Source organism: Coptis chinensis, chromosome 3 (genome assembly GCF_015680905.1).
Source record: "Coptis chinensis isolate HL-2020 chromosome 3, ASM1568090v1, whole genome shotgun sequence".
In the NCBI taxonomy this organism is placed as follows: Eukaryota; Viridiplantae; Streptophyta; class Magnoliopsida; order Ranunculales; family Ranunculaceae; genus Coptis; species Coptis chinensis.
This window is the reverse complement of record NC_141458.1, coordinates 109,130,469-109,136,846: the sequence shown is the minus strand read 5'-3', so window position 1 is coordinate 109,136,846 and position 6,378 is coordinate 109,130,469. Positions and strand designations below refer to the sequence as shown.

The window sequence follows — 6,378 nt, the reverse complement described above, 5'->3', positions numbered from 1 at the left end:
CGTGTTGATTCAAGAATCAAGGTATGTAGGTCATATCTCCATCGGTGATCGCTCCTTTTATGATTTAGTTTCTTTCTATTTTATATTTGTTGTTTATTTTGTGGGTGCACCTAGAAACTAAGGTCGAGATTTAGAATTTACATTTAATACTTGATAGATGAATCTAATTAAAGGTGCATCCGCATGGATTCGAAGTAACTATGGCTTCGATCCCGATCGTGAACCTTCTTTTCCACAATGATAGGCACCAGAATTAGCTCCCTATTGATGAAGAGGAGAAGTTGATCCAGTCACCCTGTGTTGCAACTTTCAACCTATTCCAGGACTCCACATTATGATCATTATCCTTTTAGAATGCTTTACAGAACCACCAACACCTCTCTAATCTACAATTGTGTTTTTAAAATAGATTTAATTCACATATGTTAACCATTTTGAGATCAACCCATGTCCTCGGTTTGGACGATTAATCGGGTTTATGATAGCCTTTGGTTCACGAGGTTCAATCCGACTTTAAACAAGAATACAGAAATTTCATCACTTTTACATGATCAAGTAGAGCATGTAAGAGTGGTGGGCTGCTTCATTGAAAAAATATTAAAGCGCCTCTTAATTTAAGATCTCCGGTGAGCTAAAATTGTACCCGACTAGAGAAGGTCGACCAAATTGCCAACCAGATGGAACAATGTTAGGGGAAGAATCGAGTCTCTCCGTCAGTAGTAATGACCTTGAAGGAGAGTGATTGATCATTGAGATAGGAATTTGATTGCCAATTAGCTCCCCAATTCCTTGACATTGTCAGCCATCCAGTTTTTGAACCTTTGATTGACACAAACTGAATTGATCCACTTCCTCCCACATTGCTTACCAATACAAGTTCAAAGTAGTCTCTCCCATTAATTGTGAACCTTACACCTCCATGCTTCTTGCATGGCACCTGCAGTGTCACACGCCAAAATTGTGAGTTACATGGTAGGCTAATACAAGAGAAGAAACAATTGTAGGAAAGATGAAAGTAACCAACCTTTGGAGATGAGGGCGCGATTCGCCTCTGTAAATACCAATCTTTTCCCATGCAGTTTGAGCCATATCGAAATCTTTGGAGTGGTGGATTGCACCATCCACCGTTATCGCTGTTTGGGCAAAATTTGGAGGACAGAATTTTGGTGGCAATGTGATTCTGACTTTCCTCTCAAACACCACCTTGAATCTGCGTTATAGTCACATATGATCCTATAGCATTGCCCACAAGAAGCCCCATCGTTGAACAGAAAGCAAGATTTCTTAATGCTGCTGTCCCGGGTCCCATATCGATGGGAATATAGATTACCATACCCACAAGCTCCTCCTCGTAAACAACCGAGAATTGAGCTACATGTCTTTCTCGACTTTAAATAAGGAAAGGAAAAACTTAACCGTATATATAAAGAGTGAAATTTTTCCTTACCCATTGTTCTTGAGGCATCATCGCCACCATAAAAGGTAGCATGGGCTTTTGTCCATCCGAGCGCGAAAAGGCATCAACAATGGATATCAAGCCATACACTACTATCAATGCCAGAACGATCTTCATTGCCATTTCTCTGACTCAAATGTAATGGTAGACGATAGAAGATGGCTTATGTTAAGTTTGTAACACTTTCTTCCTCTATAAATAGGAAATTCACATTTGATAGTTGATACATTAACTCACATGTGACAACTGCAACTAGAGAAAGTTATATTTGTTTTTGTTTTTGTTTTTAATTAATAATAAATGTATTCTTCAACCATCTCTATTACCTCTGCAGGCTTTGAAGATTTATGGAGCTAATTCAATTATTCCCCGTTCTCCTCTCCTTACACCCCACACCCACATGCTTGCCCAAGCGGAAGAGCCATTGCACAAGGCTCAATCCCCCTGTCATCATAAAAAGAACTCAAGAGAGTCGCTAAAACCAGTTATTCCTTTGTTCAATAGTCAAAATCCATCTACATCGCCTAGGCGAGGGGCTTTAAGCAGCTATGCACCCCTCCTTACAAATTCCTCACCATGGTGCTTTCACAAGTGCTCCGCATAGCCTCAATGTCAAGTCCTTCTAGGAGTCCTATGAGAGGCTTCAGCCCTAAGCAAACAGCTCTGCCTTCCGGGCGGAAAACCTTATCCGGATGTTGCTCTATTGGGTTAAGTCACTGTTTCGATCTGGTTCAGTCAAAATTCTGGACATAATTCAATGGGAGGTGATATGGGACGACTATTTTGGCAAAGCAATGCGGGGTAGTCTTGAATGTTCTCCTATACCCATTTCTAGAATGACAAGTCCGGGACCCAGCTCTAGAATTCAGAGTGGTGTCAGAATCCCTCAAGCATCCGCTGGCAAATGGAGCAACTTCTGAGAATCATCGGCAAAGTCGGGCTTGATGACGGAAAACAACAAAGCCACTTCCTCCAAATTCTTCTCTTTATTCTCCTTCAAATTTAACAAAGAAGCGACCTCACCTTCGGGTTCCATTAAGTCCGGAAGAGCAGAAAATCCAACAAGTCCCGGTTCGGGTTTTGGAAGAAGGGAAGGCTGCTAGGAAAAGGCACATTTGGACATGTTTATGTTGGTTTTAACAGGTATGTATATTAAGGGTCCGAGTTCCTACAATCCGTGTCGTGCAATTTAGATAAAAATCGAGATTGCTCACAAGCAATGTAGAAAAGCATTTGAGAGTTTGAGATTGCTCATGAGCTTACTTCATCTATCTTATCTATATTTATATCTAAGTCTCATTTTCCTGTTCCCTATTTCTGAACACCTTTGTCAACCATTTATTGGTTAAGTTATATGAAAAACCACATCAATCTATTTTTTAAATAATAGGACGACCCTCAAAGTCGTATATTCATTTATAATTTAATATGTTGAGTACTCTTTATATGTTAGTTTCTGCTTCACTGTTTGTATAATTTTCTTTTGTAAGCATACACCATGTTGCTATCAGATGAAAATTATGCTACTTAATACACTACAAGAAAAAAGGCTTTATATCACTGTTAAAAACAGTGACAAAAAGTCTTTTGTCACTGTTTTTTTTTTTTTTTCCAAAACCGTGACGGAGTGAGAGTCATTTATTTTTTTCCCAAAACCGTCACAAATATTTGTTCCAGACTAGCATATGTCTACCATAAAAAACAGTAACAACTGCTCAAAAACCGTCACAACAAATCATATCATTTGTGACGGTTTTAAATAAACAGTTATACATTCATCCTTTAACGGTCATAAAAAGTACCATTAGTCATGACGGTTTGGGTAAAACCATGATATGTATATATTGTTTTTTTTATTAAAAAAAGAAAAAAAAATGTGAATATATATATGAAAACTCACAAAATTGGGGACCTGCAATAAACTACACGTACACCTGAATAAACTACATACCTGAATATTATTATCCGTTAATTTTCAAGTAATACTCATAAAGTGTTAATTCCATTAAAACATTCCAATCCCCTTGGATAACTGGATAACATAACCAATATATATTTGTACTTCTTCATAAAACACAATAAAGTAAATAATACATTCCCAATCTAATATATATAAATCAGCCTAATCCTAATCTAAATCCAAATCCAAATCCAAATCCAAATCCAAATCCAAATGAAAAGAAGAACCTAATCTCACCAAAGTCGATCACTCACGTCATCTTAGCGTTGTGGTTGTTCATCATGAGGATAGTTCACAATACATTCTTCTATGAACTGAACGAAGTCTTTTCAAACTTCATCTATCTCTCTCCTTGTAGGTGTAAGCATTTTCATGATCAAGATTAATCTTTATCTGAAATATAAGAAACAACATATACATTATATATGAAATACAATTGGTAGAGATAAAAAGAAAGATAAAACACCGTTGGTATAGATATCATGACTAAAGTAAAAATGTGAAATTTTATTGTTTTCACTTTCAATGGAGGAGAAGGATCATCCATTATTTCTCGCATGAATACCGCATTGTATATTGTCTGATTGCTCAGGCCCTATATATATAAACAACATTTGAAATTGAAAATTAGGGATGTGATACTTAGTTAAATCAATGAGTACATAGATATATAGTGACTGTAATTGTTTACCGTGATGGCATGCCAACTTGGAGATTGAGAACTTCTCAGCTTCCTTTTGGACCCCTCTTACAGCTAACAATGCACTTCAAGTTAAGAATGAAAACATTACACCCACGGAAATGTAACTAAAATCCATTCAAACTCCATCTCCTAGCCTCTAATTAACATGACCACTGCATTCCGGAGCACCCAACACTAGAGTGGGGACGTCTTAATTGCCCACAGCCTCTATAGTTCCCTCCTCAACCTGCTTTTTATTCATCCTACAAGATAGAGAGAAATCAGTGGTGCCTACATAACAGGGATCCAACTTCCCCAGTGGCATCATCTGCATATTTACCATTTTTGTCCTGGTTGGCTAAACATCATTGCAACTATCTTAGATTAAGCATATATACAACCATCCCAAAATTCAACACCATTGAACTAGCTAACGTGAACTAGAACTAAACATCATTATACTAACCAACGTAAAGAAAATGCACCCTGCCAAAAATAAAGAAAATAATGCAAGAATGAGGAATGTCCCAAGCAGTCACTACACCATTTTGGGTGTAATGAGGCTGTGGTCCTTGATCTTCACCTTTTGTGGTTAATCTTGGTATTGATCTTGTAATAGTTATGTTTGTATGAGTGCAGTATCTTTTATCGATGAAAAACTAAAAAAATGCAAAAAACTAAGACACGGACCTTTCCACTGGAGCATTTTCTGGAATGGTAGGTTGTACTCCTTCAATAGCTAACCAATGGGCAGCTCCTGCTGTATCAAGTGGTACTTTTGGTATAGGTTCTTTGATCACCTGCAAACCCCAAAGAAAGTACACCGTCAGACCAAAATGGTATGGAAAGCCTTTGAACGCACTCTTAAAATAAGAGCATCTTACATCTTTAAATTCAACATCCTTAATAATTGTCATCAATATAAAACAAATCCTTGTGTCCCACAGCTCTTTTGAAACACAAAGGATCTCCCGAGGCAAAGCCATAAATTGGCTGAAGCAACAACAATACATATACATAAGCAAATGGAAATCTTGTAACAATAATAAAGACAATTAAATTACAAAAATGATTACCGCGAATATTACTATAGCAATAAAGTATCACATGACTCCCTCTGTATATACTCCTATACTTACTCCCTCTAGTTGCACCGACATTAGTCAATCTAACCGTTCACCAAACTCTTTATGCCGTTAAAGCCAAACTCTTTATGTTGGTAAAATTCAGCATTCTAGAATTTTCATTTTTGGTTGAAGTTTCATATAGGTTAGGCATTTCCTCTTAACTTGATCTTCATTATGGGCTCAAATTTTAATGTACAATTACTGATCCGTTGTGCATTTTATGTGGGTGCCACAACAGGGAGTAAGAATAGGCAGTAGAACTAATAACTTAAGTAACATAACATAGACAGTAGAACTAATAACTTGAGTAACAAATACGGATCCACTTCAACTAGCTAGTTAACAAGCATAAACCAGAAAGCAGTCACAATATTTTCAAGACGTACATATGGACATCTTGCAAATGTATGCTCCTTTTTAAGACAATAGAAATAGAGTCCTTACTCCACTGTTTGATGGGGATGCCGACACATGACGTACAATTTCTGGAGCAAACGCAAGTGGATTGGGTGTTTTAATTTGTTGTCGGGTTCCAAGAACAATACCTTCATATTCAGGTTTGTTAAAGCATCCTTGGCATGCACAAGGTTCAGCACAATATATTCCAGTAGCAAAGCACTCACAAAAACTGCCAACAATAAAGTGCACATGGTCAAAACAAATTGAAGGCTTACTATTATTCAATAGTTACTATCACCCTGCATGACTTACAATTTCAAGCATTTTGACCTTCTTCAATAGCAATGTTTGCAACCTTTATCCTCAATGCGTGTATGTCCTCTTCCTGGATATTGCAAATCATTAATCCCAGACCCAAAAGGAAAAACAGAGAGCATGAGATAATGAAATAAAACAGAAAATGCCTTGTCTCTTCATTATGGGGCTCATTTAATTAAAATATTTGAATTCCATGAGTGTCATCTACGAGAAAGAAATTTCTCACTACAAAGACTTATGAAAAATTGAAAAAAATATCAAATTGTCATTGTGCTACCACACATCCATTAAAAAAAAACACCATCCATTATCAAAACTTACTAACGTAAAAACAACAAACAAAAATCAATTAATATATGTTTGAAATCTGCGTAAAGAGAGTGCGGATGCGAAATTTCCTTCCGTGATTCGGCAATCTAAATCCAAACTCATGAAA

At 36.9% G+C, this 6,378-nt stretch overlaps 1 long non-coding RNA gene and 1 pseudogene across 1 annotated transcript; both read right to left on the bottom strand.

Annotated features, from left to right (window-relative positions):
* Window positions 1-609: 609 nt before the first annotated feature.
* On the bottom strand, window positions 610-1,761 carry LOC147512853 (expansin-A11 pseudogene; annotated as a pseudogene).
* A 2,351-nt stretch (window positions 1,762-4,112) lies between these two features.
* LOC147512852 (uncharacterized) lies at window positions 4,113-5,853 on the bottom strand. Its single transcript, XR_015217276.1, has 3 exons — window positions 5,771-5,853; window positions 4,789-4,898; window positions 4,113-4,361 (listed from the first exon to the last, which is right to left on the bottom strand). It is a non-coding gene; the product is annotated as an uncharacterized LOC147512852 (long non-coding RNA).
* Window positions 5,854-6,378: the final 525 nt, after the last annotated feature.